At 42.2% G+C, this 25,632-nt stretch overlaps 1 protein-coding gene across 2 annotated transcripts in view; it reads left to right on the top strand.

Moving 5' to 3' along the window:
* Positions 1 to 652: 652 nt before the first annotated feature.
* The window catches only part of LOC129707311 (casein kinase II subunit alpha), a 79,782-nt gene continuing 54,802 nt past the window's right edge, over positions 653 to 25,632 (top strand). The window contains exon 1 of one of the 2 annotated variants that reach the window (XM_055652251.1): positions 653 to 982. The gene's annotated coding sequence lies outside the window, so the exon portion shown is untranslated. The remainder of the gene's footprint in view (positions 983 to 25,632) is intronic. The other variant, XM_055652250.1, reaches the window with a different exon arrangement.

The following is a 25,632-nucleotide window of genomic DNA, read 5'->3' on the forward strand; positions in this document are numbered from 1 at the left end:
TTCACTGTAACTCGGTACACGTGACTTGAAGGGTCTTGACCCAATACATCAGTCTGAAGAAGGGTCTCAACCTGAAACGTCACCTAACCATGTTCTCCATAGATGCTGCCTGACCTGCTGAGTTACTTCAATACTTTGTGTCCTTTTGTAAACTAAACTACACCTTTCCTATCCATGTACATGTCCAACATTTTGTGGAAGAAGGAAGTACAAATGCTGGTTTACACCGAAGATAGACACAAAATGCTGGAGTAACTCAGCAGCATCCAACAACATAACCACACTTTGTGTCCTTTTGTACACTAAACTACACCTTTCCTATCCATGTAACTGCCCAAATGTTGTTGAAATTTAATTTTAATATTTAGAATGTAATAATTAAAAAAAGAATGAATTAATATTTAAAAATAATAATAATCAATTTTAATATTTAAAATAATATGAATAATTAATTTAAATATATATTTTTAAATAATTAATTTTAATATTTAAAATAATAACATCTAAGTTAAAGGTACCTGCTTCAACTACCTCCTCTGGCAGGTCTGTCCACCAGCCTCAGAATTTGGGTGCCTCTGACAGAAGAAGACTCTTTAGGGGCAGTGCAACAGGTTTAGTGTTCCCCTTGCGCAGCCTGTGAGGCGCGGCGGACAGTGTTGTGCGGCGCACAGGCCGGCGCAACCTCGTTGTGGCGCGGGGCTGGCGGGGGAAGCGCGGCGCCGCCATATTGTCGGCAGTCGGTGTTTTCCGCGCCGAATCGGGCGGTTCGGAGTTAAAGGGGGGGAAAAAGGCAGCAAGCCAGCCGCGCTCGAAGAAAGAAAGAGAGGGAGGGGAGTTTTAAAAAAAAGAACGAGAGGGCTCGAACTCCATAGGCACACGCACACGAAAAACAAAAAAAAACTCTTCCCCCCTCCTCCCCTCCCTCAAGCAATTCCTCCCAAAAAGAGAAAGAAAGAAGGAAAAAATAAATCGGCGCTGGCAGGTGAGCGGATAAGGGGGGTGGTCGGGGGTGTGTGAGGGAGGCCGCAGGCGGCGAAGTTGTCGGGGCCGCGCATCAAGTCAGGGCGGGGTGAGGGAGGAGGGGATGGAGGTGGTGTTCATGTCCCCCTCGTGGGGTTGGTGGGGAGGGGGAGAAGGGAGTTTGTGGGGGCTTCTGACGGCTTGTAATATGTGGGGAATGGGCTGAATATGTGGGGTATGGGCTGTAATATGTGGGGTAAGGGGGGTGCTAATATTTGGGGGAGGGGGTTGTAATATGGGGTAAGGGGTGCTGTAATGTGTGGGGTAAGGGGAGGGGCTGTAATATGTGGGATAGGGGGTTATAATGTGTGCAGCCTTTTATGGAAGGGAAGCCTATAAAATCGTAGGGGGAAGGAAAGGGGGGGCTCTATTGTGTGTGTGTGGAGGGAAAGGGGGGGGGGGCTATAAATGTGTGGGGAGGGAGGGGGCTAATAAATATGAGGGGGGTTTGTAGGGACCTGTAATATGGATAGTGGGGAAGGGCCCTCTTTAGGGGATCATAAGGTAATGAGTATTTGGAGCAGAGTTAGGCCCAACAAGTCTGTCATTCAATCATGGCTGATCTGCTAACCCCAATCTCCTGCCTTCTCCCCATAACCCCTGACACAAGAGTCAAGAGTCAATTTAATTACACCCGTACATATCAAGAATCTTATCTATCACTGCCGTAAAAATATCTATTTGTTTTGGGTAATTGGAGGGAACACACACACCTAAATACGTGTTGGGCGGAGGGGAAAACCTAAATATGTTGGAGGGGCTAAAAATATGTGTGGGATGGAGGGGAAGGGCGGCCTATAAATATGGGTTTGGTAGGGGGTGCTGTAATATTAAAGGATGGGAGGAGACCTCTAATATGTGTGTGTGCGCGACATCCTGTAATATGCACCAGATAGACACAGAAATGTGGAGTAACTCAGCGGGACAGGCAGCATTTCTGGAGAGAAGGAATGGGTGATGTTTCGGGTCGAGACCCTACTTCATACTGGTTGGGGATAAGGGAAACGACATATATAGACGGTGATGTGGAGAGATAAGAACAATGAATGGAAGATATGCATAAAAGTGACAATGATAAAGGAAACAAGCCACTGTAAGCTGTTTGTAGGATGACAATGAGAAGTTAGTGCGACCTGGGTGGGGGAGGGATAGAGAGAGAGGGAATGCCAGGGCTACCTGAAGTTAGAGAAATCAATATTCATACCACTGGGCCGTAAGCTGCCCAAGCGAAATATGAGATGCTGTTCCACAGGGGTCTGGAATGCGTTGGGGTTGGGAAGTGGGTTTGTAATATATGTAGGGGGAGGGGGACCTGTGGTGGATTAGTTGGTGAAGGAGCCTATAGTGTGTGGGGTTGCGGGGGGAGGCCTGTAATAAATGATGGGGAAGGGGTATGGGTGGTTTTAATATGCTAGGTGGGGTGGTAGAAGGTGGTCTGTGATGTGTCCGGAATGGTGTGTTTCAGAATGGGACCTGTGATATTCCTGTGGAGGTTTTGAGTTATGGGAGTTTGCAATGTTCACTCTGGGAGGACAGGCTTTGGGAGGATTTTGAAGTGTTGGAGGCATAGACGGAGGGAGGGGTTTGTAATGTTCCCCTGGGGATGGTCAAATTGAGGGTGGGACTTACAGTTTTCCCTTGGAGGTTGTGTTTTTGTAGTGTTGGGGGGGTTGCTTGGCATTGTGTACCTTATGCTTTAGTTGGACAGTCATCTTTATACCTTGAACACTGCATCCAGTGGAATTTGAGAGTGACAGCCATGTGTTTCAAGAAACTGGCCCCATGTGTTCTCATTTACTCTAATTGTTGTTCCATCTTGACGATTAAGACACGAGATATTTGTAGTACTCTTTTATACGTATGTTTAGAGTAATATAGTTCTCTTCCTAACAGTGAGTGAAAATTAAAATAACGACATTTACTGAAAATCTGCAACAATATTAGCAAATGCTTGAAATGCTCAGGAAATCAGTCAGCATCTGTGGAAAGAGAAACAGATAATGTTTCAAGTCAAAGTCCCTTCATCCAAACTGATGGTCTTTGACTTCAAACATGAACTCTTCTTTCTGCAGATGCTTTGCCAACACTTTTTGTCTTTTATTTTCTCTCCCATCCTGATGGTATTCCCTCGAAGAATAAAACCGGGCAAAGAGACTTTAATTTGCACTAAAGCCTAAACCTATGAAATCTGAAATCAGAAAAGCTCAGACCTTTGCCCAGACTTTTTCACCTATTTTGAATTAATACCTCATTATATGGTGGATAGCATAATCATTGTTATTGAATTTATATACAGTGGCCTGAATTATAAGTTCAGAGGTGTGTCAGATGCTACGATGATAGATGGAGAATTTACATTTAAACAATCAAATTAAAAATAGAAGCTGGTACCAATAATGATGACTATCAAACGGTTGTTTGAAAACCTATCTGGTTCACAAGTGTCTTCTAAGGAAAGAGACTTATGGATGTCTGCTTCCTAAGTTCATGAACAATTAGGGACAATCAAGGTATACATACAGTGGCAGGAAGATTGTTCCCGATGTTAGGGAAGTCCAGGACAAGGGGTCACAGCTTAAGGATAAGGGGGAAATCCTTTAAAACCGAGATGAGAAGAACTTTTTTCACACAGAGAGTGGTGAATCTCTGGAACTCTCTGCCACAGAGGGTAGTTGAGGCCAGTTCATTGGCTATATTTAAGAGGGAGTTAGATGTGGCCCTTGTGGCTAAGGGGATCAGGGGGTATGGAGAGAAGGCAGGTACGGGATACTGAGTTGGATGATCAGCCATGATCATATTGAATGGCGGTGCAGGCTCGAAGGGCCGAATGGCCTACTCCTGCACCTAATTTCTATGTTTCTATGTGATGTCAGTAATCTCATAAGTAAATGAATAAAAACATTATTGATGTAATTTTTGTCATATTTAGATGGAAGGTGGAAAATAAGCTTTACTAAAGTACACAGATGTTGAGTTTATGTGATCTAATGTTGGATTATTGCAGGAATATTCCGAATACAATATACTGTTGAAAATATTATTCTAGGTCTTCTAATTTATAAACTATGAATTGGGTATCTCATGACTATTAACCTTTCAGAAGCCTGAAGGCTTTTTGAGACAATTTGGTGTGAAATATGTTGAAATAGGACAGCAATGTATGAATTGAAAGACTGGGTCTGTAGTATTGAACGCTTGCAGAAACCAGGTCTCTGTGAATTTCTGTGTCAGTTTTCAGTTTAGAACTATATATTTTTAATTTCCATTCACCGTTTCAGGGTGTTCTATTTAAAGTGACTTAGAAATAGATGCCTTTAGAGATTAAAAAATATATAGATTTCACAAAAGATATTCCAAAGCAGCATTTCTTTGCCCAGAACTGTTCTTTCTTAGTTACCGTATTTCCCGGCAATGAAGACGCTATTTTTTACCCAAAAATAAGGCACGAAAATTTACCTGTGTCTTGGAGGCCAAAGTTTAGGTTGTTAGCCAAGAAAGATAGACTTGGCTATCCCTCAGTACAGCAATATCATGAACGATGTTGCTGTACTGAGGGATAGCCAAGTCTATCCCTCATTGCTGGTAGCTGATGGGAAGCAGCTGTAATAAGACAGCGCTGCTTGGGGGGGGGAAGAATTCCTTTCACAGCGTGTGGGGAGTCTGGCCAGGGGTAAAGTTGTGGGGAGGGCAGGAACGTTGAAAAGGAGGGGGTCAGGGATCATGCCAGCAACTCACTCACCGCTGTCGCTGCGCACCGGGCGTGGAACTACCACATTGTGGCCGCGGCGGGAAGTAGCTCGGGTGGCTGTGAGCGGCCGCCGGGACCGGACAGCGGAACCGGCCACCACCTCAGCGCCTTCTGCCGGCCCGCTCACCTCTGGCAATGCTCTCTGTCTGAACATCTCTCTCCTGCTGCTCGCCGGCCTCGCTCATGTCAGCCGCTTCCCGCAAATCCTTGAATTCCGAATGCCGCCAGGAGCAGGACATGGCCTCACTTGCTACGCTGGGTGACACTGCACGGCATTCACTGCCCGGTCCGTGTCTTTCAATGTAAATTTGCATGTGGACATGCTTTGGAGGTGTGTGGCGGTTGTCGGTCAAGTGACAATAACAGAGAATAAGAATGCTGCTGCCTTGTCAACAGACGCTCACAAAAGCAGTTGGTATTAGTTTTGAAATTCTCATTATCACTATTTTTGACCTGGCTTGGAGACAGTGAGGGGACCAGCTCAAGAGCAAAGATCATAGAGCGGAGCGGGTCAGCATCAATGAATAACAGGACAGCGGGCGTTAGAGCTTACTCCTGTGTCAGCGCGAGTAACCTCAATTGGTCCCTTGAACTAGTATTGTCATTCAATAAGATCACAACTGATTCAACTTGTCCCGGTGTGCTCCCGTTTTTCCCACCTTCTCTCCACCTGCCATCACCCTCCACCCCCCACCCATTCAGTCATTCAGAATGGAGGAGATCTGGAAGCCTTGGGCAAATTGAATTGTTACTCTCTTTATTTTTGTTTTTTGAGCGTGAGAAATTCTATGTCCCGCCAGCTTTTTTTCAAAATTTAGCAGCTCAAAATGGGGGTGCGTCTTTGACGCAGGTGGGTCTTCATTGCCGGGAAATACGGTACTTGGATTAGGGAAGATGCCGAGGAAGATCATACTCTATTGTGTCTATTTAATCCATGTTACTTAATTCAAATTATTAGATAGTTCAAATTATTTTCAAAATGATTCAACTTATTTCTATTTTACTAACTGAGGTGCAGAATTTATGGCTTTTAACAACTTTAGCAAGCTGTGTTTCTTTGCAGGAAAGAAACAAATGGGATGTGGTATAATTGTGCAGGTAGCTGAGACGAGAAACTATTTACTTGGAAATGGGGAGCAACCAGTTTATTCATTTTATCTTAAAGTAGCTAATTTGGATGTGCAATGGTTACTGTTGAAAATTACTAAAAGACTGAGGTATTTACAAAATATAAAAGAAATGAGTTAAAATAAATATTTTCTATTTTGATGTTAAGCAGAGCCATTGAATAGAAATAAAAAACGAGTACAAGAAGAAATTATACAGCATATCTGTCAGTGCATAAGAGAAGATAGAAGATCATTAGAGATGGGAGCAGAATTAGGCCATTCGGCCCATCAAGTCTACTCCGCCATTCAATCATGGCTGATCTATCTCTCCCTCCAAACCCCATTCTTCTGCCTTCTCCCCATAACCTCTGACCTAAAGAGTTTATATGAAACATATCTATATTTCTGATGTGATGGATATGTTTGATTCCCTTGAAAGTTTGGACTTCACTTCCTTGAGGTGTATTCTGGTTTGTCCGTAACTCCCAAATTGTGAAGAAATGAGTCACAAGATGTGAGAGATGGAAAGTGAAGTGATAATGTGAATATCAATTTCACAGAAGCACTGAAAGGTTGCAGGACATAAAGTTAAACCATTGGCACATTGAACCTGTGCCATTCATTCATCAGAGCATTCTAGCTATCCCAATTGTCTTCCCTTTCCTCAACAGAAGAGTTTTAAAGGCAGTTTGATAAAGACATGTAGCGTAGAGATGAGCAGAATTGTGACATATAGAGACATACTAGACCAAGTTGGGCCCCGTCCCCCAATCAATATTCCACCACTGACCCATAGTCCCCAACTGCGGAGGCGCGGCTGACGGGTTCCTGTTGTGACACCAGAGATCCCTGTTGTGACGTGAGTCATGGCAACCCTCCCCCAACTGCGCAGGCGCAGCCGCCAAGTAGGAGCGTACCTGCGACATTTTTAAAATTCAAAATGGCAATAAACTGTAAAATATTATATCAATGTGCACGCATCTCACTCTCCAGTCCTCTATTCCCCATCTCCATTACCCCCTCTCCCCACCCTCCACCACCAACTCTGCTTCCTCCTCTCTCTCCCTCCGTCCCCCATCTCCATTACCTCGCCACCCCTCTTCTTACCCCTATCCTCCTCCGTTCCCCCTCATCCCCCAGCGCTCCAGCCCCCGCTTCTTCCCCCTCCCTCTTCTTTCTCCCCTCCCCCGCTCACTCGCTCACCTCTCCCTCCCTCTCCTATTCCCTATCCTCTGTCCCACCCTCCATAACCTCTCTCCCCTCCCTTCCCCCTCTATCCCCAGCTCCCCCACTCCTCACCTCCCCCAACCCACTCTCCTTCCTCACCTCCCCCACTTTTCTCTCCCTATCCCCCTGCTACCCCACTCCTCACCCCCCTATCGCACCCCACACATAATGAAAATCACGATTTAAAAAAATTGAATTTCTCAATGAAAATCGTTTTTTTTTTTTAAAATAACCTAAACACAATTTAAACTGTTAATTTAAACAGAGTGTTTTTTTAGAATAAAATCAATGTCAATGAAAATCGTGATTTTCTTTTTACTTAAATGGCTGACAGGCAGGGCGTGGAAAAGTGTTTTTTGTAAAGTTTAAAATGTCAATAACTTGTAAAATAACATAAATCTGAACGAAACGTGGCTAATGCACACCCCAGGACAATGGTAATGTGGGCCAAACATTGTAGTGCTATCGTGTACCATTTTGGCGGAGTTTCCAGAATGAGAGTGTTAGTAATATATACTAGACCAAGTGGGACCTGTTGGTCCCATCTTTTGAATAACCCGAGGGACGGGAGGGGGGAGGGGGGGGGGGGGGGGGGGGGGGGGGGGGGGGGGGAGGGATCAGGTGGGGTTGACGTCACTCGGAGAGCGTGGAAGATTCTGTGTGTGAGACGGCTTGGAACAGACCAGCAATGTTACAAAATTTTGAGATTTAAAAATCAAGTCTTTAATTTATCCCATCAGATAAAGCATAAAAGGAAGTTTAATTTGACACCTAATTCACTTTCATATCTTCAGTATTAAAAAAGGTTATGGCCATTTTCATACTCGGAAATTGGCATCTTGTGCCCTATTGCTTTTTCATTGACTTAACACAAAAGCTGTGACCGAGAACATTTAAAAGCCGATAACTTTCTTAAAATTTAAGAGAAAGAAATTTTCAGTTATTATAGATTGAAGCATTCTGAAACAAATATGAAACAATCTTACTTAGATGACTTGAAATTAAAGCATATAATTAGTTAGTTACCTAATTGTAACTGATTACAAAATTCAATTACTAGATCTAAACATCTATCCATTTCTTAAGAATAGATTAACATTTTTAAATAACCTAAGTGTCCAAATAACATTCACACAAGAATTCAGAATATACCATAATTTTTAAATCTCATTGTCATGGGTTGATAGGCCAAATGGAGGGAATTTAATGTTTAATACCTGTAAATTAATGGCCATTTAAATCAGCTTGCGAGTGGATTTTCTGGAACGGGACCATTTGGAACGTTGAGGTTGCGGTGAATTTAGTCCCCCATATCGGCAGCAAATACACTGCCGGCTCTTAGGGGGGGAAAATGTGAATTAAATACATCTTAAGAAACACTTTTATACATAAAAATAAACTACTTTCTTTTACCTGGTCCTTCATAAAATCCGTCCCAGTTGTCGGCATTGACGGCTTCAGAAGCTGATTTTAAAATCATTCCAGCGATTAACTTGTCGGGTTAATTTTTTTTAAAAACACACAGAACGGCCGTAGGAACGATTCTTTAGCAACATCTTGCACTCCAACAAATATAATTCAGGACCAGGTCGGGAAAAAAACCCCGTTTTAACCCCTCCCCCCCCCCTCAAACGCGCCAAAATCGCGCACAACGCCAGTGGCAGAATTGCAGCGCCACTGAAGGTAAGTTTTGTAACATACCTACATTGTGACGTCGTCAGCGAAAGAATTTAAAAACAAGTATTTTGATATTTTTAAACATTTTCAGTAATCTTGAGAAATAAAGCATGAAATGTTCAGATAAGGTGATTTTACACTCGACGGGAAAAATGTGAACCACAATATGTAAATATTTTATCGTTATCGTGTAGTTTTTTCGCGAAGATGTAAAAACACATATACACACGTACAAGATCAGACTTTTAATAAGTATATGATATATTTTTTATATATATATATTTGTGTGTGTGTGTTTGTGCGAGACCAAGTGGGACCCATTGGGTCCCTGTCACACGGGAGGCCTGGTCCCCCAACGCAATATTCCACCACTCACCCATGGCCTCCATGGGAGGCCTGGTCCCCCAACGCAACCCGTTCCCCAAGGCAATATTCCACCACTCACCCGTTTCCCCAACGCAACCAGTTTCCCCCAATGCCATATTCCACCACTCACTCATAGCCCCCAACTGCGCAGCGGCTGCTCATTTTAAACTTAAAAAAACTTTAGTGTACTGTGACTTAAAAATATATTTTTTAAAGCCACTAGAATGGTAATGATTTCAAGGTCTCTGCTGAATCATTCAATGTACTTTCAAAAATTTGGAACAATCATCATTTTGCCTTGAACTCGGAAGTTGTAAATAGATTCAGAGATTGGAAGTCTGGGAAATCAAGATTTAAGTGCACTGTTATCTTTGGACTTAATCTATGTATATTGTCTTTGCTAGCACGAAGATATATTGGCAGGTATTAAATTCAGGAATGTCCATTTTTGATTTAGCAGTATTAAGTGATTTATTTCTATTGCAACAAGCTGGAGAGGGCATGGTTTGACATCCTGAAATATGCAAAGGATAACATCCGAATTAATTTACATTAATTATGGGAATGTTATTTTTGAGTGAGAAAGCAGGGTTAATGTATTGGAATTTTAGTTGAGTAAAATTCTATGCTTATTGCAGTAATTCTTGAGAACATTGCTTAAAATTGAGAGAGGAAATTAAATTGAATGCAGTATTACTCATTAGAATTTGTTGGAAAATCTAAGGAATAGGCTAGGTAGGCACCTCTTAAATATCATGATGAAAATGTGATAATCATTAATCATGAATGTTTCAATTTAAAATTCATAGCTGTTGCAGATGTTTAATATGTTCTCATTGTGGTGTGATTATTGTGATGATCTGGAGGTTACAAATATAGCCTGAATGGATTGTCCCAATATTTGTACCTGGATAACTGCAGATGAATTTTGGAAATCTGAATTGTGATTGATTACTTGAGTTTTTTTCTGTGCTATTTAATGGGCTGGATTAACCAATTTGATGTCTGTTCAAAGCAGCAAAACGTGTTCTTTGCAGTTTACCACTGAGTTTGCCGAATTCCTGACTGTGTTTGGCAGACAGGATCCGCTTCAACTGCAGATTGTCAGAGGCCATGTTTCAAGCCCCGATGTGCGCTGATTATATGATGCTTGATCCTCCTGGGTGATTGACAGGGAAACCTTTGTAGGTATTTTTCAGTTGTCTTTTGGATGGGAAGGGACCGCCCATCCAATTTAAAAGTGGAACAAAGCAGAGAAATATCACCAATGTGACGGCATTTAGATGGTAATCTGCCTTCCTGTTGTTGAAATCTCCCATAACAACCACAGCATTACTTTTATTACATGCTAATTTTAACTCCTGATTCAATTTGAGCCCTACGTCCAGGCCTGTAGATTAGTCCCATTAGGGTCTTTTTACCCTTACCCTTACAATTCCTTAGTTCTATAGTGGATGAGAAAGTGGGATAACATAGAACTAGTGTGAATGGGTGACGAATGATTGGTGTGGACTCGATGGGCCAAAGGGCCTTTTTCTGTAGTGTATCACTAAATTGAACTAAAGGCTGCTGTAGTCTGGTTTAACCCTGGTCTCTGGATTGTTAGTCCAGGTATCTGGATTACTGGATTACTAGTTTAGTCTTTTAATTGCTGTACCATTGATATTGCGGCAACATGTACGACATATTCTACATGTGTACGTCATCAAAAGATCAAGACTACAAGAATAATGCGCAAATGTACTTGTACTTGCACCTTGATTTTACAATGATAATTGATCTTGCTGTTGAAATTGAGTTTCATGGAAGATGGTAAAATCTATTTTCAATTAGAAATTTTTGGTTTGATAGAATTGCAGATAAGTTACTTGCAGATTTCTAGCACAGAAGAATGAAATGGTTGCTATTATAGATTCATAAGATGGTGAAACTAAGCATACTAATACCATTGAAATTGTATTAATAACACAAAGTAAGTGTACTATGTAGACTGCATCTAAGCCACAGATCATGTCACCAATTTCTTTGTTGGTGACTGAATGCAATCATGGCAGCACTTTGGGACTGTCATTCAGTATTGGAAAAGTGCAAATCTAATACTCTATTTACCAAGGAGGGAGACAAAACAAGAAACTAAGCTGGATAGCATAATATCTATCATTAGGAAAATATTTGAATCCTTTGCTAAATGAACAGCAGAATCTTTCCAATGTCAATATATAGTAAAGCAGTGCTAACACAGATATGGGGTTGAGTAGGTCTGTAAATGAGAATGGATAAGGGATTCAGTAGATTTAATCTATGTAGATTTCCAAAGCATCTTTGATAAGGATCCACCAAAATGGTTGCTGTACATGAAGAGATCTCATGGAAATGGAGAAAGATTGGCTATCTCAGTGGTTTTCAGTGAGGGGATGGATTGTGGGATGTTTGAAATGTGAGTCGTCATCTTCACCTATTTGAATATCTATGGTGGAGAAATTATTATTAGGTTGCGTATGTGAACCATTTGGTTAAAGTTGGTCACCTGAAAAAATTGTTTGAAAATGTAACAAGCAAAAATCTATCAGTGAATGGGTGAATTTCAATTTGGTAATTTGTACATAGTTGGGTTGTGTAGATTATCTGAGGAGGCAAGAATTTGGCAGATGGAGTATAATGTGAGGTAGTCATTTTGATAGGAAGAATGAAGAAACAGGATATTGTTTAAATGGAGAGAGATTACAAAATGCCGTTGTGGGGAAGGATCTTTGTGTTCTCGTTCATGAAACAATAGTTGCAGCAAGTCATTAGAACGTCAAGTGGAGTTTTAGTGTTTACGGCAAAAAGATTGAAATTTAAAGGTGGGAAAATCTTTCTACAACAGTATAAAGGATTGGTTCAGTTATGCTGAGAACACTCCTTATTTAAGGTGAAATATGCATGAATTGTTCAGAGTTTAGAAGGGATTGACTAGTTTGATAACAATAATGAAGTTTAGTTGATTAGTATATCTGATGGGGGGGTGGGCCAATAATCATTGGAATTTAAAAGGTTGAAATGTTATTGAAATGTACAAGCTTCTGAGGGGGAGAAAAGGCGCTTGAGAGATTCGGAAAGCCAGACAGCATATGTGGAGGAAATTGCGAAATTATTTTTTCGGGCTTCAGACGAATCTGATGAGGTGCAGGGCCGTCCCATTATTAAATAGCAAGTCCACAGTATTAAAAAAATAACAACGTATGAACACATCTTGAAATTGTAAGCAGTTAAATACATCTTAAATTAGCATTGCCTCTAAATGTTTGACAATCTGACATGCACAAGACCTCTGGTGGTGTGCTGAACAATTGGATTTTCTTCACTATTGGATGTTGTTCCTATTAATATCCCAATATAGTTTGAATTAATCATTTTAGATGCTACACATTATAATAAATGTTCTGGTGAATTTGAAGTGTACCGGAACTGGGGACACAGTAAGTTCAAAGGATATGCTAAAACCAGGGTCCTGCTGAGTTTCAAGAGAAGTCTTGAATTGGGGCCCAATGTGTAAGAAAGAACTGCAGATTCTGGTTTAAATCGAAGGAAGACACAAAATGCTGCAGTAACTCAGCGGGTGAGGCAGCATCTCTGGAGAGAAGAAATGGGCAACGTTTCGGGTCGAGACCTTTCTTCAAACTGATATCAAGAGAGGTGGCGGGACAAAGATAGAATGTAGTCTGAGACAACAAGACTAGTGGGAGAAGTGGGAAGGGGATGGAGAAAGAAAGCAAGGGCCATCTGAAGTTAGAGTAGTCAATGTTCATACAGCTGGGGTGCAAACTACCCAAGCAAAATATGAAATGCTGTTCCTCCAATTTGCGCTGGGCCTCACTCTGACAATGGAGGAGACCCAGGCCAGAAAGGACAGATTGGGAGGGGGAGTTGTAGTGCTGAGCCACCGGGAGATCAGGTCGGTTAAGACGGACACAGTAAAATGATCGCTGAGCCTGCGTTATGTCTCGCCGATGTAGAGATATTGACACCTGGAACAGCCGATACAGTAGATGAGGTTGGAGGAGGTGCAAATCAACCTCTGCCTCAGGAAAGACTGGAAAGACTGTTTGGGCACTTGGATGGAGTCGAGGGGGGAGGTAAGGGCACAGGTGTTGCATCTCCTGGTTCTGAGACCTCACTCTTTCCAAGAGGAATTCCTGGTCAGGAGACAAGGAAGAAAACCTTAATTTTTTTTAACTAGTTGTGTTTAATGTTTTTAACTTAAAATTTTTAATGTCATTTTGTTATTTAAGAATGTTTCAAATTGGTTTGAATATATGGTGGTAGACATTTTAAAGGCTCCAAAATTTCCTTGAGTTTAGACAGGAGGAAAAGCTCTAACTCTCACAACTTGTGCTTCCTGATAAATACTGTCATGATGTTCTAAATGTGGGGGCATGGCAGTGCAATGCAGGAGACCGAATACTTGCCGAGGTTGATCAGCCTTTGGCATCCAACCCAGGTAATTGCAGATAAGCAGAACCTGCAGGTTGTGTGTTCAGGCCATTTTGCTCATTGTCACAATTGTGTTAGCTTGCAGATCTTCGTAATGGTTCATAATAGAGTAAGAACCAGCCACTGTGCTTTAAATATATAATGGAAATGGCAGTTGTAGAAGGGAACATTTGGTTTCATCTTTCTTAAAATGAAATTGGCTGTGCGTTCCCAATCCTTAACTTCAAAACAAAGTTTGGTGTAAATGGTGCTGTTTGCATGTGCTTTCCCCGTCTCTCCTTGCAGCACATTCCAAGCATTGACCATTCCATTCCAACAAAAAACTCTCTACGGAAATCTTCTATAAACACCCCCCTCACACCATAAAATTGTGCCTTTCAGTATTAGACATTTTTACCTGGGGAAAAACAAATCCTTGGATTATCTATCTCGGGGCTCTCACTTAACTTTTTTCTCTGTTGCTAGCCGGGCAACCTAGGCAGCTTTTTAGGTTGCCAAATGACAGTTTAGGTGGTCATCTAAGACAGCTTGCATGACGCGTGCAATAATGTGCTCGGACGAAGTGCGTAGTTACCAGTCGGAATTATGCTCGAAGCATTCACATATTATTTCTGCTTCAAATAAGGTCACAAACTAAACATATTCATCAATCAAGACATGATATATATCACAATGACATGCAGCAAAATTATAATACAGTATCTGTACTCTTTATATACATTGCAATGAATGCAATTTCTATTATTCCTTTCCACTTCCAAACAAAAATGTGTGTTGTAATTCCGTTCAAGAATATAGGGCAGTACATTGGCCATATAGTTGCTGCCTAAAAGTGCCAGAGACCCAGAATTGATCCTGAATATGGGTGCTGTCTGTATGGTGTTTGCTCCTTTTTCCTTTGATCGCATGAATTTTCTCCGTGTGCTCTTGCTTCCTTCCACATTCCAAAGGTGTGCAGGACCCTTTTTGAGACCCAACACAAATCGTAATATTTTCCTTTGTCCAGAGATTCAGTCTGACCTGTTGAGTTACTCCAGCTTTTTGTGTCTATCTTCAGTTTAAACCAGCATCTGCAGTTCCTTCCTACGCACATGATACTATACAATAGAACTTTATTAATCCCAGGAGGGAAATTGTGTGTGTGTGTGTGTGTTTATATAATATACACACACACACGCACGCACGTGTGCACACACACACACTTTGAGAGAAAATGAGAAAACAAAACTATATTTATATATGAATATATATTTAGTTGCTTTATACATATAGTGTTATATATTATATTCATATATATTCATATATAAATATACACTGTTTAGTTTTCTCATTTATAACATTGTTTACCGAATACTATGTTTACATATTCTGTTGTGCTGCTGCAAGTAAGAATTTCATTGTTCTAACAGGGACGTGAGAGAATAAAACATTCTTGACTTACATCGCTAATGCGTGGGATAAAACTAGTGTACGGATGATTGCTGGTCGGCATGGACTCGGTGGGCTGAAGGGCCTGTTTCCGCGCTGTATCTTTAAGTTAAACTAAAAACACTAAAACCAGAGGGAGTCTAAAGAAGGGCCTCTACCCAAAACGTCACCCAATTTCTTCTATCCAGAGATGCTGGCTGCTCCATGGAGTTCCCCCGCAAAATTAAAGCATGGAATAGTCTTCACCCTACCACAGTTACCCAATACAATAAATCTAAGGTAGCTCTTTTTTCCCCATGAACCCTTTTTTGCTTAAGTCCAAGTCGAGAGTCAAGAGAATTTTATTGTCATGTGTCCCAGATAAGACAATTAAATTCTTGCTTGCTGCAGCACGACAGAATATGTAAACATAATACTGAACAGGAGATAAAAGTTCAGTGTTTCTATGTACCAAAGACCATATATACACAATAAATAAACAGATAAAGTGCAATGGTGGACTTTGGTGGTGGACCCTTCACCACCTCTAGTTTAAAGTCCATTTGGAATATATTTGGAGTAACTCTTGCTCCCTGAAGCAAGAGTTATTCCAGCTCCAGGGAGTGATTCTGCGTTGGTTGACGGCGACCGGACAGCAATGGCGGCCAGATCTCCCACAATGCAAAGGGAAGGAGAAAGTGCACGGCGCCGACCAGTTGCTGTGGCAGTGCGCGTGTGCAGGGCTGCCGATGGCATGCTGGCCGTGGTTGTGCGCATGTGCAAGACGAGGATGTGCAGGACATGGCAGTGCGCATGTGCAAGGTAGCCGTCCATGCCGGCGGATGAGGAGCAGGCGGAGAGCGGAGACCCGGCCAAAGATCTTAGAGCGGCGGCCCGGACACGGATGGCAGACCGAGAGTGACAGAGAGAGATAAAGAGGGGCCCGCTCAGAGCTGAACGGCAGGTGTCACGGGTGCTTGCCAAGCCGGGCAAAATGGCACGGCTTTTAGGTTGCCCAGCAGGACTTTAGATGGTCATTGGCACCCGGGCAACTGTTTATTTCGAGCCCTGTATCTTTTTCATGCCTCTCATAATTCCATGTATAATCTAAGTTTGTCCAACTTCTCGTAGAGAATGAAATTCTGATGCAGGGTTTTGACACTAAACATCAACAATTTCTCTCTCTCTTCCCCACCCCCCTATAAATGCTGCTCGATCTACTGATTTCACCCTACAGATTTTTTGTTAACATCCGAGCATCCTAATGAATCTTTTGCACCCTCTCTGAAGCCTCCACATCCTTCCTGTAATGCGGTGACCAGAACTGTACCCAATATTACAAATGTGGCCCAACCAAAGATTTATACAGCTGCAACATGTCTTCCTGATTTTTATATATGTCTTTCTAACAGTGGCCCACCCACTGAAGGCAAGAATGCCATACACCACCTTTAGCACCCTAGCTTATTTCCATTTTCAAGGAGCTGCACACATGCCCCCAAAATCCCACTACATCCATGCTCTGAAGGGACAAACCATTTATTTGTATACTTTTCTCTTGTATTTGGCCCCCCAAAATAAACAAACAAATAAATAAATAAACACATAAATAATGAGTGAATAAGTTTATTTGGTCAAGTATTCACATACAAGGAATTTGCCTTGGTGCTCCGCCCTCAAGTGACAACAACATACAGTGACAGTTGGGAATGACACATAAAACACTAAACATTAATAATAAAACATTATTGATTATACATGTGAATTAAATAACATACCAGAGCAAAAGGAGGTTACAGATTTTTGGTTATTTTACTATTCGTGGAAAAAGCTGTTTTTATGTCTGGCTGTGGCAGCTTTGACAGTCTGGAGTCACCTTCCAGAGGGATGTGATTCTGTGGCCAGGGTGAGAGAGGTCAGAGATGATCTTACCTGCTTGCTTCCTGGCCCTTGCAGTGCACAGTTCATCAATGGAGGGAAGGTTGCAGCCATTAACCTTCTCAGCTGATCGGACAATTCGCTGCAGCTTCCGGATGTCGTGCTTGGTGGCTGAGCCAAACCAGACCATGATGGAGAAGGTGAGGACGGACTCTACGATAGCCATATAAAATTGGACCATCATTGCTTGTGGCAGATTGTGCTTCCTCAGCTGTTGCAGGAAGTACATTCTCTGTTGTGCCTTTTTGACTGTGGAGGCGATGCCATCCACTTAAGGACCTTGGAGATGATGGTTCCCAGGAACTTAAAAGATTCCACAGGTGTGACTGTGGTGTTGTTGATATTGAGTGGGGTGAGGGGAGGGGGAGCTCTCCTAAAGCCTACTATCAATTCCACTGTCTTAAGAATATTGAGCTGGGATATGAAGGTTGTTGTGATGGCACCAGGCCACCAGCTAAGTCACTTCCTGTCTGTAGGCAGAATCTTCCCCATCCTGGATCAATCCAATCAGGGTTGTGTCGACCGCTAACTTGAGAAGCTTGACAGAGGAGTCAGTGGAGGTGCAGTCATTGGTGTAGAGGAGAGGGAGAAAAAGTGTAATGCCTCACATGTTCTTGGATTAAACTCATCAGCGTCTTTGTCCAAATATCACAAACAACAAAGAAGCGAACATTGAATCCCGTGGGACACCACTGGTTACAGCACACCAGTCTAAGTAATACCTTTCCGTAATTTTTTTTAAGATTTATCATCGAAAAGATTAATGTTCTGAGCAATCAGTCTTAAGTATTAAAACTATTACAATCACTGTTTTATATACTACGTCACTTTATGTCAAGGGCTTGTCGTCAGGGGGTGTTTTTTGTTATTAGTTTCATACTGCAAACTCAAAATTGAAGACATCCTAAATCCCAAGTGAAAATGTAAATAAGATCTGCGGTGTTAGTATTGAACTGCCTTGAAATGCAGAACTGCAGAGTCATGTGGCTTCATCAGTGTGAAGAGCCATTTCCAGTTGGTGCTCTCCACAACTTTCTCTGCACTGGTTCAGAATTCTGTCGCAGAAGCCTTTTTGTCATTTTGCATGTCTTTTCAATAAACAGAAATGTGAGCAGGGAGAAATTGATAACCTAGCTTGCTTGTAGAGTTAGGCGTCCTTTGCTGCCAATTTTTTCTCCATATCCTTTGGTTCAGTTTTAGTAGTCCTTAATTCTGCTGTTGTAAACATTACTCTTGGCCAAATCATAATTCTGATTTTATATAATGTCTTATTTTAACATTTTCCCTTAAATCCAATCAAGATTTTGGAAATTCATGGATGTTCTTGCAGCAAATTTGTAAAAATTAGAATGTTAAACATTTATATGTTTCAACGGTTGACCAATGTATTGTGCTTCCATAGTCTTCTTTCATTTTAAATGCTCAGCATTTGCTATATTTTCTTTGAAGAAATTGTTCGCTTGTCTCTTATCTTGGCACTTGCTGCACAGTTTGAAATGCATCATCCAGGAATTGCTGAATCACATTTTCTTGATCATTATTTCCCTTTTTTAAACATTATTGGTGGCATCAAGACTATATGGAAAAGATCAGTGCTAGACTTTTTTTAAAATAGAGCTGATACAACTTAATGTTTGCCTTATGTGGCGCAGTGCTGTCAAGGCATACAGTGTGTTCAGAAAGTATTCAGACCCCTTCATTTTTTTCCACATTTTGTTACGTTACAGCCTTATTCTAAAATGGATTAAATTCATTTTTTTATCATGAATCTACGCACAATACCCCATAATAAAAAAGCGAAAACAGGTGTTTAGAAATGTTTGCAGAGCAATTCAAAAGAAATAGCTGAAAGATCACATTTACATAAGTATTACTCAGTAGTTTGTTGAAGCACCTTTGGCGGTGATTACAGCCTCAAGTCTTCTTGGGTATGACGCTACAAGCTTGGCACGCCTGCATTTAGGTAATTTCTTCCATTCTTCTCTGCAGATCCTCTCAAGTCTGTCAGGTTGGATGGGGAGCGTTGATGCTCAGCTGTGGTATTGGCCAGGTGATGAGCGGTGCCTGGTTTCCTCCAGACGTGACGCTTGGCATTCGGGCCAAAGAGTTCAATCTTGGTTTCATTACACCAGAGAATCTTGTTTCTCATGCCTTTTGGCAAAATTCAAGGGGGCTGACTTGACCCTTTTACTGTGGAGTGGCTTCCTTCTGGCCACTCTACCATAAAGGCCTGATTGGTTGAGTGCTGCAGATATAGTTGTCCTTCTTGACAGAGGAACTCTGGAGCTCTGTCAGAGTGACCATCGGGTTCTTGGTCACCTCCCTGACCAAGGCCCTTCTCCCCCGCTTGCTATGTTTGGCCGGGTGGCCAGTTCTATGAAGAGTCCTGGTGGTTCCAAAGTTCATCCATTTAAGAATGACGGAGGCCACTGTGCTCTTCGGGACCTGCAATGCTGCTGAAATTGTTTTATACCCTTCCCCGGATCCATGTCTCGACACAATCCTGTATCGGAGGTCTATGGACAATTCCTTCGTGTTCATGGCTTAGTTTTTGCTCTGACATGCACTGTCAACTGTATGACCTTGTATAGACAGGTGTGTGCCTTTCCAAATCATGTCCACTCAATTGAATTTACCACTGATGGACTCCGACCAAGTTGTTGAAACATCTCATGAATAATCAATGGAAATAGGATGAACCTATCAATTTTGAGTGTCATAGCAAAGGTCTGAGTACTTATGTAAATGTGATATTTCGGTTATTTCTTTTTAATTACTTTGCAAACATTTCTAAACACCTGTTTTTCACTTTTTTATTATGGGGTATTGTGTGTAGATTGATGATTTAAAAAAAAATAATTTAATCCATTTTAGAATAAGGCTGTAAAGTAACAAAAAGTGAAGGTCTGAATACTTTCTGAATGCACTGTATTATGCTGAGGTTAACTCTTGAGTTATGTGATTATGAATTTGATTTTAGAAATTAGACCTTGATTTCTGTTTAGTCATTTTTATATATTTTCCATTGATACGCTTTCTTGCATATGCAAACTGATTTCAAAATGATATGTTTTGAATGTAGCAATAATACTTAATTTCTGTTTTAATTTTGTCTTGAATAACCTACTTGGGTTTAGAGACTTGTAACACAACAGTTGATTGAGAGGGAAATGGTGTAACTTTTAAGTTGAAATCAGTCAGTTGCTGTAAACTGTGGCTTTTAGGCTGATGTTCCCAGCAGTATTAAGCAACTGAATCGTCACATCTATGATAATAGGCAAGTATGTTTAACTTAAGAACATAAAATAAGAAATGGGAAAGCAATAAACTCGTCAGTTTGGTGCCATTTTCAAGTCACAGTTGTTGTAAGTGCAGGGTTCTTGACTTGACCACGAAGGCCCGTTGTCCTGGCGGCTTTGCAGAGTTGGCCAGGTGTAGCCGTGGTGTCCTCCGCCACTGCTCTACCGCTGAGGCCGCGTGCGGTCCATGTGCTCAGACACTGGGAGCAGCGCCCGGACCAGCCAAGCCCCAGGTTGCTGCAGGGCCTCCAGCCGTCGAGGCTGTTCACTCGCTCCCCTCAGCCAGTCTGCTTACCGGCCCTCCAGGTGGATTCCCGTAGGTCCCCTGTCCAAGGTGGGTGAGCTGTGCCCTCTGGGTGGGTCCGGTCCGCGGGTCCTCTGTCCGTGGCGGGCGGGTCTTGAATCCAAGGCGGGCGAGTTAGTCCTTCTGGGCGGGTTCCGTTTTCCAACGTGGGTCGCGGTTCTACTATCCATGGTGCTTAAGTTGGGCCCACCGGGCGGGCAAGGCCTCAGTCTCCAGGGGGCGAGCTGAACCTTCTGGGCGGGTCCCCTGTCTACGGGCTGGGGCTCCCCCGGATACTCCTGATCTACGTGATCTTTGAATTTGCCCATTTCCTCGCCAGAACTGCCAAACCCTTGATCCCTCTAGTTCAAAAATCTATCTAGGCCCTGTAAATACTTAAGAATGCATCTCTGAAAGACAGTTCTGAAGTGTAGTTTGTCGTGCAGTGCAACACAAGTTGTCACCCATGAAGCAACCACCATTTGCTAACTCACCCACTTTTTGATTTGCGTCCTGTTACACTTCAAAATGGTTTCCTTGAACAGCAGCAAAGCAGCACAATGATATCGATAGTACATTGGTTTAGAATTGCCACATGTACCGAGATACAGTGAAACACTTTGTACAAATCTTTCCTTACATGAGTGCGCCAGGTAGCATAAAAGATAAAATAAACAGTGCAGAATTATAGCTACAGCAAAAGTGCAGATTTTTAAAAAGTGAAGGGCCACAACGAGGTAGATTGGAAGATTGAAAATTCATCCTTAGCATATGAGAGGTTTGTTCAAGAATCTGATAATGGGAAAGAAGCTGTTCTTGAATCTGGTGGTGTACTTTCAAGCTTGTGTATCTTTTGTCCAATGGGAGAAGGGAGAAGAGAAAATTATTGGGGTTTGAGTCTAAGTCGGTTGCTTTCCTCCAGCAGCGTGGTATTAATTAAATCGATGGGGGACGAGCTGGTTTGTGTGATGATCTGGGCTATGTTCACAACTCTATTCAATGTCTTGCGGTCTAGAGTAGAGCAGTTGCCCGTGTGGTGCTGGGGGTCGGGGGTTGAATCACCCCGATGTCGGGGTCCGGTGCGGTCAGTGACTCTGGGTGGACGGAGGGACTAGACTGTCCCCAACTCTGCTGCAGCTGACGGGAACGTTGGCGGGTTTAGTCCGTAGCCGGACATCGCTGACCCCTGGGGGAGAGTGGGGACTGTCCCGGGGGATCTGTTCCTTCGGCCGCTTGCACCTTGTTGGTCGGGTTCAGACTGGAGGGTGACTCCAGCCCCGGGGGGTCATGGGCTGGGACTTGCCCTCAATCCGCCGGCACGCTGCTCTTTCGCAAGTCAATGTGTAGCAGTGATTTTGTCGGTTTTCTCTCACGGTTACTCCTATTTCACAGCGCAAAAATTGACCATTTTGGCAGTTTCAAACAGGTAAGAACGTACGTGTTTCGTGTGTTATTAGTGTATGCCGGAAGCTGCCTTGCACTCCAGAAAGATTGAGCTACTCCGTGCGTCACGCCCTTTGACCTGATGACCTTGCGTGCAACCCCCTCTATTTCCATGTTTCCATATCCTGAATTGGATATAATGCGATTGATGAATTGGGGAATGCTGTTTGTATTATGTTAGCTGAATTGGTTAGAGCATGATTTTAATTGGGAACTAGAGAACCACTTATGTTATTTTGGAAATATGCATTCCAGTTTTTTTTCCCGTTTTGTCAAAAAAAAGTGGGGTGGGGGGGGGAATAATTACCTCCCCACGGTAATCAAATGCCATCGTCTCTTAACACCGTCCCGTTTGCAGTTTGCCACACGCCATGTGGGGGACACAGCAAACATGTGGAGTAAGGTGCTCTGGTCAGATGAGACCAAAATTGAGGTTTTGGCCTAAATGCAAAACGCTATGTGTGGCGGAAAACTAACACTGCACATCACCCTGAACACACCATCCCCACTGTGAAACATGGTGGTGGCAGCATCATGCTGTGGGGATGCTTTTCTTCAGCAGGGACAGGAAAGCTGGTCAGAGTTGATGGGAAGATGGATGGAGCCAAATACTGGGCAATCTTGGAAGAAAACCTGTTAGAGTCTGCAAAAGACTTGAGACTGGGGCGGAGGTTCACCTTCCAGCAGGACAACGACCCTAAACATACAGCCAGAGCTACAATGGAATGGTTTTGATCAAAGCATATTCGTGTGTTAGAATGGCCCAGTCAAAGTCCAGACCTAAATCCAATTGAGAATCTCTGGCAAGACTTGAAAATTGCTGTTCACAGACGCTCTCCATCCAATCTGACTGAGCTTGAGATATTTTGCAAAGAAGAATGGGCAAAAATTTCAGTCTCTAGATGTGCAAAGCTGGTAGAGACATACCTAAAAAGACTTGCAGCTGTAATTGCAGCGAAAGGTGGTTCTACAAAGTATTGACTCGGGGGGCTGAATACTTTTGTACGCCACACAGTTTTCAGTTTTTTATTTGTAAAAAAATTTGAAAACCATGTATCATTTTCCTTCCACTTCACAATTATGCACCACTTTGTGTTGGTCTCTCACATAAAATCCCAATAAAATACATTTACGTTTGTGGTTGTAACGTGACAAAATGTGGTAAAGTTCAAGTGGTATGAAAACTTTTGCAAGCCACTATGTATGTGTGTGTGTGTGTATATATATGTGTGTGTATATGTGTATATATGTATGTATGTATATATATATGTGTGTGTGTATATATATGTATGTATGTATATATATATGTGTATGTGTGTGTATATATATATGTGTGTGTGTATATATGTATGTATATGTATATATATATATATATGTGTGTATATATATATGTATATATGTATATATATATGTGTATATATATGTATGTATATATATATATATATATGTATGTGTGTGTATATATATGTGTGTGTATATATGTGTGTGTATATATATGTGTGTATATATGTGTGTGTGTGCATATATATATATATGTGTGTGTATATATATATATGCGTATATATGTGTGATATATATGTATATAAATACACACATGGGTATATTTCTCTAGTTTCTTGTGATCTCTTCTAACTTTGTTGAACCATTTTGTTCTTTCATTCAACCTCTCTCTCTCTGAAATCCTAATATTGTGAATAAAGTATCAATGAACACATGGCAAGATATTTTTTCATTCTATATTAGTGAAATGAAATGTAGTGTATACATACCTACATTGATGTAGAGGCGCGAGCTTTAGACATGAATTTTTAATTTAACATATATTTGAGGAAAATATAACGTATATTTGAGTTATTTGCGTTTACGTACCAATTTATTATGATATTTGGGTTAACGTGCCAATGAAGACGCACCACCATTTGAGTTACTAAAGTTTGAGAAAATGTTGGCGGGACAGGATCGAGGGTTTGGTTTAGTCCAGGGGTCCGCAGCCTTTTTTGCACAGGGACCAGGACCTTTCGGGTCTAGCTGCAGTTCCCAGGTCACCTGCGAGCCCCGGGTCTAGCTGCAGTTCCGCTGTCCGGTCCCGGCGGCCGCTCGCAACCACCCGAGCTACTGAGTTTTTAAATGTGAATATCTCATAACTACACATTTGTATGTTAGCAGTATGTTGCATCAATCCACACAATTTTAAATAATTCTACATCAAAATTCATAAACAAGGATAACACTTTATATTTCTGTCATTTATGGTAAGATTTACATAATTTACATTGTTTTATGTGTGAGATGTACAGGGTGTTCAGACCAAAGACGGCAGTTCTTTGACAAGTACTCCGTAGTCCTGTGTAAGATCTTGTCAACGAGTATTCTGGACCAACTATCGACACCTGAAATAACAGTAAAATATCATATAGAATTAACGTATAAGAATAAATTTGATTATAACTGCATACCTGCAGAATGGATGATATGTCACTTAAATGCAATTGTTTTCAGGGGTGGGGAGAGACATGTATATTGAAGATGCATTTTTCCTCTAATAGGTCGATTTCAACGGATGAGTGGTGGACTATTGCGTTGGGGGAACGGGGCCCAATGGGTCAGGGGTAGGGAGGGGAGAGAGGTAATGGAGGGAGGGTGGGAGTGACAGAGGATAGGGAGTGACTGAGGGTAGGGGAAAGGAGATGGGGAGGGGAGGAGGAGCGGGGAGAGAAAAGGGAGGATGAAGGGGAGCGAGTGTTGGGGAATGGGGAAATGAGCTGCAGCTGCACAATTGGGGGCTATGGGTGAGTGGTGGAATATTGCGTTGTGGGAACGGGTGAGTGGTGCAAAATAGCGTTGGAGGAACGGGGCCCAACGGGTCCCATTTGGTCTTATGGGACCCGTTGGGCCCCGTTCCCCCAACGCAATATTGCACCACTCACCCGTACCCCCAACACAATACCACTCACCCATAGCCCCCAATTGCGCAGCTGCAGCTCATTTCCCCATTCCCCAATACACTCTCATCTTGTTTGGATGTCTGCCTGTGTGCGTGCGTGTAAGATCCTGAAATTACGCCAAAACGGTACACGATAGTGCTAAAATGTTTGCACCACCTTACTCACAATTGTCCTGTCGTGCGTTTTCGACAGGTTTTGTCAGATTGATGTAATATTTTACAAGTTATCACATTTTTAATTTTGCAAAATCCAGTTTGAGAAAGAATCACTTCAACACTTCAGTGCCAGTTGCTGGCAGTTACAGCTACGACATCACAATGGGATCTCATTTGCAATCATAGAACACTTAATCCCGACAGAGTGAGGCTGAACAGGAGGGGGAGGGGGCAGAGTGAGGCTGAACTGGAAGGGGAGGAAGTTCTGGGGAAGGCAGGGGAAGTGGAATTGGTACCAAGTGCTTGCATTTTTTTCAAAGTTTAAATAGAGAGAGGATGAGGGGCTATGGGTCAGTGGTCGAATATTGCGTTGGGGAACGGGTGAGTGGTGGCATATTGCGTTGGGGGAACGGGGCCCAACAGGTCCCACTTGGTCTAGTTCCTTCTAACTTTATAATAGTAGGCAAGATAATTTATGAATCGTGAATATTGTGTTGATACAACCCTGTGGAACTTCTTTGATGTCCAGAGGCTGGGATTAT

Source organism: Leucoraja erinacea, chromosome 21 (assembly GCF_028641065.1).
Source record: "Leucoraja erinacea ecotype New England chromosome 21, Leri_hhj_1, whole genome shotgun sequence".
Lineage (NCBI taxonomy): Eukaryota > Metazoa > Chordata > Chondrichthyes > Rajiformes > Rajidae > Leucoraja > Leucoraja erinaceus.